General features: G+C 39.0%; 1 long non-coding RNA gene across 1 annotated transcript in view; it reads right to left on the reverse strand.

The window, feature by feature from the left end:
• The window catches only part of LOC136840269 (uncharacterized), a 134,426-nt gene extending 123,906 nt beyond the window's left edge, over positions 1 to 10,520 (reverse strand). Inside the window, exon 1 of the long non-coding RNA XR_010853569.1 lies at positions 9,920 to 10,520. This is a non-coding gene — a long non-coding RNA (uncharacterized lncRNA). The remainder of the gene's footprint in view (positions 1 to 9,919) is intronic.
• Positions 10,521 to 11,082: the final 562 nt, after the last annotated feature.

Raw genomic sequence — 11,082 nt, forward strand, 5'->3', positions numbered from 1 at the left:
CTGGCTGCTGCCAGACGGCTGATGCGTATGAGACACACCACCCATCCTCCAGTGCCTCCCACAGGCACATAGTCCCTCCTGACCCCACCGCCTTATCAGTCCGTCCAAGAAACAGGCCATCTCCATCGCCACCTGTGTGTACTTACTGTAAGAAAGTAGGGCATTTAGAAGCAGAATGTAAAGCTACAGGGGGAGCCATGTCAAAGGCCCCCCTCTGAAGCCAGAACTCCCAGCCTACCCAGACCGTAACTGCTCCTCGTAGAGACTATAGTAAAGTTTATTGTTACCCTTATAAGCAGTATGGGCATTCCACAAATTTCCAGGATTGTCCTGGAAAGAAAACTGCAGCCGTCGTTGCTCTGGCGGCCACTCATTCATTCTCTTTAGGACCCCCAGCTGAGGGCCCTATTTATGTTGCACCTCCTCAAGGTTGTTATTGCGCTTAACAGGTGTCCACATTTAAAGACACTGGCTCTCAAAACTCCTTTATAAGGTGAGACAAAGTACCCTATGAGGCCATCATTGAAGAAAACAAGCCTATAAATTGAAGGCATAGATAATTGGAGGCTGACACTCCTGACAGTCCAACTGGGAGTAACTAGACCCCATAAAAGTAGAATTTGTACGCTCGGAGTAGCCAATAAAATTCCTGGGGGTTATGACCTCCTCCTAGGACAGGACCCCTCTTTCCAGCCCCTTTCTGGGCCTCCCATGAGTCCTGGCCCCTGCAAGTCTCCGTCAAGTGCTGATGTTCATTCCGGCCCTGCTGTTGAGCCGCAGCCAGTGCCTATGCCTGGACAGTGGAGTGCTCTGCCCAGTCCAGTCATTGAGCCCACACCCGACCCAGCTTCTGGTTCCTTACAAATTGTATATACTTGGACGCCCGGCACTCTTAGCCCTGAGGTCGCTTGCGTCTCCTCTCCAAATCCTGTGCCTGAGCCTGGCCTAGAATCAGTGCCAGAGCACGCTGTCGATCTCCCTTCAGGAGATCCCAATCCGGCCTCCCTCTTATCTACCGGCCTGGGCCTACTACCAGTGTCCGGCCGAGAGCCAGCCCAAAGTTCAGTAGGGTCTTTTCCGAATTCCTGACCACAGTGGAAGCTCATCCCCCACCGCAGCCTTGCAACCCGTGCCTAAGTTGGTCCTTGTAACCTGCGAGCTTCTCCCACCCACAGCAACTTCTTTGCAGTCCTCACCTATAGTTACTCCAGGTCTAGGTCCCGAAGGTAATCCTGTAGAGGGCCCTGACCTAGCTCAAGAGCCTTTTCAGTCTCCTCTGGAGACACCTACCCAGGTTCCAGTTAGGAATCCTCAGCCTAAGGCTCGACAGAAATCAAGGAAGAAGAGATGTAAAGGGCGTAGAAGGTCTAGGTAGTTAACAGAGCCATTGAGCTCTCATGGCACTCGTGTCAATATATCACAGTGCCTTAATACAGCAATCATGTAACCTGACCCAGAGAAGGATGCCTAGGTTGTCTCCTACCTTAGTCATTAGTGTTTGTTTTGGAAAAATTGAATGAAATAAAACTTTTGTGCATGTTTGTCTTACCAATATGTAATATTAAATTTTGGGACAGCTCAACCCTCCCACCTATATTTCCCCTGCTTTTAGTTACAGAACTACCCTTTAGCATAGGGAGACCTCATCAGCATTTTAGCTAGGTTCTGTGTGGTATTCCATTAGTTAATTGATAAAGTTGCTAGCTTTAGTCAACCCACAGACAGTACATTCCTAAAATGAACACAGAGACTTCGATCCTAGCCTTTGATAGGGCCGACTCTTAGTTAATCTTACCTTATCTCAAGTTTAAGGTTAACATGATTTGAATTGTTAGTTGCATAGACAGGCTCAGTTTTCATCGGACAGCGGCCCTCTTTCTGACAGACTCTTCCAACCTGAAAGAGTCTGGAAGGCCTGTTTAAAAGAGGGAGCTGTTATATACATCAGGCCTTATGTCCGATAAAGAACTGAACATATCTCAGAATAAATAAAGAAGTGAAAAATTGAAGCAAGAGGGAACTTTGTAGTTAGCTGTCCCCCTTTTGTTAATTTAAGAGCATGGGAGAACACCTGGATGCTTTGTGAACTGTACACAAGTAGCATCTCTCTTTCTCAGCCAAGCCCCTGTTTGCTATCTTCTGCCTGCAGATTGCTTTGTCTTTCAGAGACTTGTACGAGGTGAGACAGCCAAGGGAGAGACCCTGAGGAAAAACATCCCTGTTCCAACCAAGGTGAAAATCGAGGAGAAAGGCAGTAGCTAGAGAACCATAGCCAGAGTGACAGCTGTCCATCCAACTCCAAGGGGCCTTCTCCCAATGGCCTCACTATCCTGAACACAACCCAGCACCCTCAAGGATGTACTGCCAAGCAGCTAAAGGAAGGAACAGCACTATTCTTTGCTTTATGAAGCACACGCAAATTGCAAAGGTTTAAGGTCTGGGAAGCAAGGGAATCTGCCTGGTATGTTATCTTTTAATTAACCTTTTCTCTTGAGCTCACTCATTTAATTATTCCATTTATTTCCATTCTCAAGTGCAGTGTAACATGTGTCTTGGGTGTTCCCTTGAAGACCATGAAGTAAAGTAAAAGTTCCCCACTGGCAGAAGCAAAATTAACGTAATGCTCCCTCCCGACTCTTGCCTTAATTTATGAGTATATATACAGTATGTGTGAGACAGTGATGAGGGCAGTGTGTTAACCCCTAGTGGACAGATCCCCTCGTTTTGGGTGGTTGTTAGGAACCTCACCCTGGGTTCTGCAGGTTCTTGAACTTACACCATCAAAACAGGACTGGAATGACCGGGACTGGCAACAAAGGAGGGACAAAACATATGCGAAAAGTTCCTTAAACCTAATTTATTATACATATATATACAGTGAGTACAGGCTCTGAGTCTCAGGTACAACATCACAATGATCATAATTAATGATAATCAAATGTAAATACCTTAACATATTATATAAATTATAAACAGCAAATCATTTCCAGATCAAATAAACAAACACCTAAATGTTAAATACAATGCAAATAAATATAAATTTAACAACAGAATGAACGCATAGACATTTACAAAAATAAATGACTGTCAAATTAAACAGCAGCAGTTATCAATAAATGAACACTAAACAGAAAACATGAAATAAATCATTACCAGAGCCACATTTCTGCTCAAAAACATTAAACAACATCATTATAATAAATATAATACATCAAAGTTCAAATAGAATAGGCAGCATAATATATGGTGATCATTACACACTAGAGCGACACCAACCGACAGAATCTCTCGAATTGTCGAAGTAGTCATCCACTACCAACAGGATTAAAATAATCAAACGAAATCAGTCTAATCAACAAATGACCAGCAACAAGCTGTTACGACAGGAATACATCCTCGACACAAGAATTCGCAAATTCGTTGACTCATCAAGACAGTGTATATAACAGTCTCAAAATCCTCTTGTTGCCTAAAGAAGTCCAACACACATCCAAACGTAGAGGTCTCCAACCTCTCACTGAAATTAACTGGTTCTTCATATCCGCTATTCATCTAAATGACTTCTTGCTCGCCTATCACTCCATACTGCTCCTGCCTTCTGGGTTGTATGAAACCAAGGGTACTGTCATCTGCTACTCGAAAGAGACTTCCTTCTTGGCTGTGTATCACCAAAGATGCGTTCTAGACAAGACCCAAAACCTAACTGACGTTAACATTCGGCCTGTAACCAACGTAACCTTCTTCAACTCAATTAAAACATCGGAGCACAGGAGAAACAAGGAAACTACCTTGAAGGTCGTTTCAAAGAAATAACGACCAATCCTGACAGTGGTGGACGGATCCCCTCATTAAATCATATTTTGCGCCATATGATTTGGCTGTATGGAGCGGGAAAGAGTTTTCATCATTTCAATGGCCCATAAATGAATGGTGACAACTTTAGACTCAGCTCAGCTCAATCAGTGGGTGTCTCAGGGAGATCAGTATTGTTCTTGACTTGATGGGGGGATGTCTTGCTCCTTTCTATCTCATGATGTCTTCTTATTTATTTCCTCATAAATATATTAAGGGATTGCTGTTGGTTTTAATTCTTTTACGATGTGATGTTAGTTATAATTGTAATTTTGCACAGAAATATTAGAAAAAACATGTATACCTCCAAAAAAGTTACTGCATCTCCCGATCTCAGTAAATTTACGTAAATATTTTACAACAAATACACTCAGAATGTGTTACTGATTTTAGTTTTGATGTTATGATATTGTGTGAACTGTAATTATAATTTTACAAAATGAAATAAAATAAATTATTAGAAAAAACACCTATAACTTGGTGAAATTTACAAGTGTTTTGTGAAATTTACAAGTGTTTTGTAAAAGAGGCCCCACACAGGGTTGTAAATAGTCACTTTCAACTCCCATGTAAGGTAGGGAAAATTTTTTATAAATTTTTTCTTACACCATGTGCATTTGCATATCTTCCACTTTCCATTGATGTGTTTTTTCTTAAATTGGTCAAACTTAAAGTTTGCCCGGTCTAGGGGTGTGCATGATGTATAATTAGCCCTGTTCCAACAGAAGTGATGTACCGTGTTACTACAGTATCTCAAGTTTAAGTCTATCCTAACCCAAGATTGCCAGGAATAGCATCATTAGAAAATCCACTGTATTATAAAGAGGAATAGATTCCCATTTATTATTATTGTACCCCCTTGCAAGTGGGTTCTTTTCATATATATATATATATATATATATATATATATATATATATATATATATATATATATATATATATATATATATATATATTATATATATATATATATATATATATATATATATATATATATATATATATATATATTATATATATATATATATATATATATATATATATATATATATGTATACTGTATATATGAAAAGAACCCACTTGCAAGTAAGTATAATAATAAAGGGGAATCTATTCCTCTTATAATATAAACATATATATAATATATATATAAATATATACTATAAATATATATATATATATATATATATATAAATATATATATATATATATATATATATATATATATATATATATATATTATATGTAAAGTTAAGTATACCTTAGTTTAACCAGCCCACTGATTAACAGCTCTCCTAGGGCTGGCCCAAAGGATTAGACTTATTTTACATGGCTAAGAGCCAATTGGTCACCTAGCAAAGGGACCTACAGCTTATTGTGGAATCCGAACCACATTATACCAAGAAATGAATTTCTATCACCAAAAATAAATTCCTCTAATTCTTCATTGGCCGGCCGGAGACTCGAACTCAGGCCTAGCAGAGTGCTAGCTGAGAGATATATATATATATATATATATATATATATATATATATATATATATATATATATATATATATATATATATATATACTATATATATATGACATGAAGCTTTCTCTATTGCTAGGGCACCTCTTTCTTTCTATGTGACCTGTGGTTTTTTTTTTTTTTTAAGTTAGTGGCCTATGCCCTACTACTACATCTTGGTTCAGCCACCACAAAGTATACCCACTACCACATGCTCACGAGTCACCACACCACCTGCATAACATGGTCTGGATCTTCTTCAGAATTTTTAGTGTAAGAACTTTTCAGTTGCAAAATGTATAAAAACTGGATCAAATCTCAAAAATAGAGCAGTATCCTTTGGGTTCGTAAGCACAAGCTGACCCCTTGGAGCAACCTGGTAGGCAAACATGGTTTCAACTTCTTAAAAAAATAATTAACCACTAATAAACTAATTACCAGAGAAACAGTTGAGGGAGGTGGCAAAAGGCTCAGGCCTTGGTCCTGAGACATGACATGGTTCCCTGTCCGAGGAGAAGACCAATGGACCCAGGCCAGTCCAGAGGGTGGCCTACATACACCTTCTCCCTCATGGGGAAAACTGAAAAAGGCTGACCACTAATATATACAGTCAAATTTCTAACCATAATAAAGAATATTTCTCAGTTACTATTATTTTTCTCCTGAACCATATACAGTAGGGAGCAAAAGAAAGTGGAGCAGAAGGACTGGGAGGGGAATTAACCTAGGCTTACAGGTAGGCCAATGGATGAAGAGGAGAAGCAACACCAGAAGACAAAAGGAAAAGACTGATCAGGCTTATGGCGTGCCCTAACGAATTGTCTACATAATCTATCAGCCTCTAGAATCTTCCCATACTACAAAAAATTTTCATCCTCTCATCAAATCACTCCTTATCTTCACATCAAGAAAGCCACACTAGTGCCTCAACAGCTAGGCTAATACCATACATGGCAGTCATGTACAACCAAAACATTCAGTTTCCATAAACTCTTTTCTGTACAGACTAATGCTTTCATCTCTGCTTGTTGTAGATGACATAACGCAAAAACAGGAAACAAGCGCAATGCCGTACAGGAGAAAATCTGCCAGAAATCGTCAAAATTACTACTAACGCCAACTCACACCGTCTGCACAAGGACACGGCATGAAGAATTCTGACAAGAACATATAAATTCCAGCGCCACCTGGTGGGAAACCGGTGATTACAGAGACAGTCCTAGCAGGTTACCCAAGTATTATTTTTTTTTATGATGATCACACCTAATGCTGTGAAGATATAAGCCAACTTTAACAATAGGTAAGATTCACTCCAAGTAATAAATGTACAGCACCGTAATAGCAGCAAACAGCCATGAAATACCAACAAACACCTATACACAATGGCGGCAAGGAGAATTCTGACAAGAGCTAAAACTTTCGAAAACACACCTGGTGGAGAACAGGTGTACTAGAAAGTCATCCGGGCCACCATTCAATCTTTTGTTTGAGTGCCGACTCCTCTATTAGTCCAAAGATATAAGGTTCTTTAACAGCAGGTAAGATTTTTGATTACAGTCCGTTAGTCCAAAGGCCCGATGTCCGACCCGATGAGTCGATCCGATAGTCCAAAGATTTTTATGGGTGTTTACTGGTTCTTTAACAGTCCGTCGGACTATCGGGCCTTCTGACTTTCGGACTATCGGACCTTCGGACTCACTCCCGGAAACCTTAACTTCTTTATAGGGCAGCCACCAGATTCAATTAATTCTTTGTAATAATGCATTATTTAAAGATACTGTGAAAATAGTATAATGTATGACCCTGAGTTAACTCGAGAATGTAAACAATAAAAATTATGCACTATATATTAAAAACCAACTTACGAATGATTCAAGATATGAACAGCCGTCCCGAACGTAACTTGTTCATAAGTTGGGTAGTGATTTCTGTATTATTTCACTTTATGCTACTAAATGAGGTTGGAGTTTTCATGCAGTGATCTTAATTTCCCTGAACATCCTTAGTACACAGCTGAGGCTCATATCTTTCACAAATTTACTGTTACCAAAATATGTCCTGACGAATGTTATTACCTACTTGGATTTTTCCAAGCCCTTTGTTTATGTTAGCATTGTCACAGGAGTGATGCTCCCAATCAGATTTTGTTTTACTGAGTGCATTCTGAGTATGCATGGATTACATATCAGGAACATTTCTTGGAACTGTGGCTAGGTAAGGATCTGGCCCTCCTAGTCTAGGTTAGGTAAGGGGTCTAGGTCTAAGTAAGGACCTGTCATCCTAGGTTAGGTTAGGTAGGGGTCCCGGGAGAGCAAAGATGCCCCTAGCCAGATAAGGATGTGGCCCCCTAGGTTACACAAAGTTAAACAGATCCCTGTATTTTACTTGTTTTACATTTCCCCCAACCCAAAAACCCAGCTTTCCTACTGTGGTCCCCTGACTTGTAGGATATAAGGGGAAGGGGAGTTCCACTACCTCTATAACAATACAGTACTTATTTGCAACTGAAACGAATGTCAAAAGCACTCAAACTACATTAAAACATGGTGAAATTATATTTTTAAGCCTGAAATGCAATAATGGTTTAAAGTACAATCTGACCAAGCTAATTTCAATTCCAGAACACAATTGTGGTTTAAAATAAAAATTTAACCACCACTCCATCTCATATGCTATACATGGCCCATCTATAGATGCCTGGTTCAAACTTGCTACGACTTTATTATGCTGCTGTTAATCTTCAGGTATAACTCTGCAGGTCTGCCTTAACAAGGTGACCTGCGCGGTCACACCTGAGCGTCATTGTGAGCAATCTGCACTGTTTTTTCACCCTGTGCAGGTGACCTGAGCAAATAATTCATCTCAGTCAATACGCTTGTCCCAAAATGACCTACGAAATAGTGCCTAAATGTTAGTGTGGGGGCTTGAGAAGCCAGTAAGCCACCTTTTTAGCTCAGTTCCATTCCAGCCATTGACAATGGAATACGTTCCAGTCAGAAAAACAAAGTGTCTTTGTTAAATTAAACTTTTTATACCTAAATTAATACAGTAATGTAGCAGATATAATTTTTTAATAAAATACTAATGTCAGATTAATCTATATATAAAAATATGCAATTTTTCACAGGAAAAATAAGTGCATAACAATGGCTGAAAGTGGCAGCATCCTTCATGAATGTAGATTTCATTAAAATCTACAAGAATTAGGTGTGTCTTTGACAAGTAAAATTTTTGTTCACTATTCATACATACCTCTGAAGAGTCTTCATGCAGAACTTTGTTTATAAAACCACATTTCAGAGCCTGAGGTGATATCACTGTAGAATATTTATGATCTTTGTTGCTTCCCCCAGTTGCAAGAAATTTTAAATATATTGTGAGGTAATAGGCTATGGCTTCTTTCATTACAGTAGGCTACTGTTTTTCAATTAGTGGCGTAGCTAATGGCTGAAGCCTTTAATAAGTGTCCCTTTTCATTTTTAGATAATAGCCTAAAAATCCTTGGGGGCAAATTTACACTCTTTTAGCATAGCCTATCAAGCAAATACTGAACACTTTCTTTCCAGCCATTCCTTCACTAGACATATTGATAGATCCAAGTAGTAGCTCCACGGCGGCAATTTCCTTCTAACTTGACTTTTTCTACAGTTTTTTGGTTGCTAATTATGGATTTATCTTCAATTTCTGTCACACGAATGTAATTAACCTGTAATTAATCCCTGAAGTCTATCCAACAATGGGTTTCCATACACGATCTTCACAAAACAGAGCACAGGTACGTCTGTTTGGAACGGTTCATACCCTGTCCGGCAAGTGCAATAACTTGTAAACGTATGGGTAACCTGCCGGGGCCAGTACTAAACACTGTGAAGGGGCATTCCATCCCCCGGATGCCAGTATTAAACACGGTGAAATGCATTTAACTCCTTCCTGTTGGCGAATGCCTCCCTCTCGTTTTTCCCCTCTGGAGGGTGCCTCCCCAACGTAAGTATGTCCGCTCCATTTCTGGCAGTATCAGAAGCCCTAAAAGTGTAGAAAAAACCGGTTTCCAAGGTATAAACAGGCGCAAAGCTGGTACGTAGAATTACCAACATCTTTTTTTATATTTATGATTTTTTGTTGCTAGGCCTATTAGCTAGCCAATTATTGCCAAACTATCTTCTGTTGACACCATGGTTTACTGCAATTTTGCCGTATTAGCTATGGAGGTGGGGGCTTGAAAATGCCGGCTTAGTAAATAAAAAAAAACTGCATCTAAGCTTAGTTACAGCCGGCCGACAAAATATTACTTTAAATTCTTCTAAAGGAGTAAAATAACATCAATTGCACAAGTCTGCCTGTTGGGCAGACTTGCACAAGTAACTTATACCCTCTCAATCAAACTGCAAACAATTCGCCAAATCAATCACTTTCTGGAACTTACCAATTAACTTCACTTCCCCGACAAGAATTAACATCACCCTCTTCATTAAACGGCTTTATCATACCAAGACCAACCCTGTAATTTTGGCTGCCATGATGTCTAGGTTAGTTTGTAAAGAAAAATCAACCAACTCACCTCTGAAACGGCAAGCAGTTAAAATTGAAAGTTCTTCAGATTAGTAAAACTACTCATCAAAATTCGGCCCCGTTCACCAAGGTCACATTAAATAATAGATAGGCCTACATTAGCCTTCGAAAATACGCATCAACACCCCAGGACCAAAACATAAAGTCATAACATCCTCTCGACCTCGGGAGCCATTACCCGTCAAAACACCCTCTTCAACGGCCCACCCAGCAGGCTCCCTTTCAGATGATGATAAGCTCTAACTCCTCCTTATCAGGATTACAGTAGGAACTAGGCATAATGTCAACGTGTGAGCCATGCTGCATTTTTGCATAAACTTTTTAGAGAAGAGACGTGATGGTGGACAAGTCCTTAGTTTGGTAAAGTCGGCCGCATTATCTTCTCAAGTTCAGCTCAACTGCTTCTTTCTGATCGACACTAAATATCTGGAAACTGAAATTATTCTGAAAATTATATGAAGGTAGTAAAGTGGGGAATGGCATCCTATATTGTTTTTAAGTCACTTTTTCAGATTAATTGTAGAATTTGGACCCTTTTTTACGCTCGACCTTTAGTCGATAATATGTTGTTTAAGGTGACGCCGATTTTATGATCACGTTAGATACCGCCATTTGTTATTAGTGATAACATTGTGTGGCAAGATGCTATTAAATAAGGTACCAGTTAACAACAGCGATGTGCTGCTGAGATACCAGCTATGTCTGGAGTCTGCCATCATCAGTAAAACTGAGAATATGAATTTATCAGGGACCGGGTACCACAGACATGCAAACTACACGAGATTTGCCATCAGTATAAACATAATTCACTCAATGAATTTCACTACTTTTCAATCGCTGACTATTTTTTTTTTATAGCTTAAGCATATGTACGAATTTTGCTTACGATATTAGAGAGCTAATAACATGAGGTGGAGATTTCACAGCAGAGAGTGTGACCTCGATTGGCTATATTGAAACTTCCTGGTCAAGCACATATAATAATAATAATAATAATAATAATAATAATAATAATAATAATAATAATAATAATAATAATAATAATAATAATAATAATAATAATAATAATCTTTATTGCTGCTCAGGGCCATATACATGGAATATACAAATACAATACATTCAATCTAGGTAACATTTGATAAAAATAATTAT

This window comes from Macrobrachium rosenbergii, chromosome 7 (assembly GCF_040412425.1).
Source record: "Macrobrachium rosenbergii isolate ZJJX-2024 chromosome 7, ASM4041242v1, whole genome shotgun sequence".
Taxonomy (NCBI): domain Eukaryota; kingdom Metazoa; phylum Arthropoda; class Malacostraca; order Decapoda; family Palaemonidae; genus Macrobrachium; species Macrobrachium rosenbergii.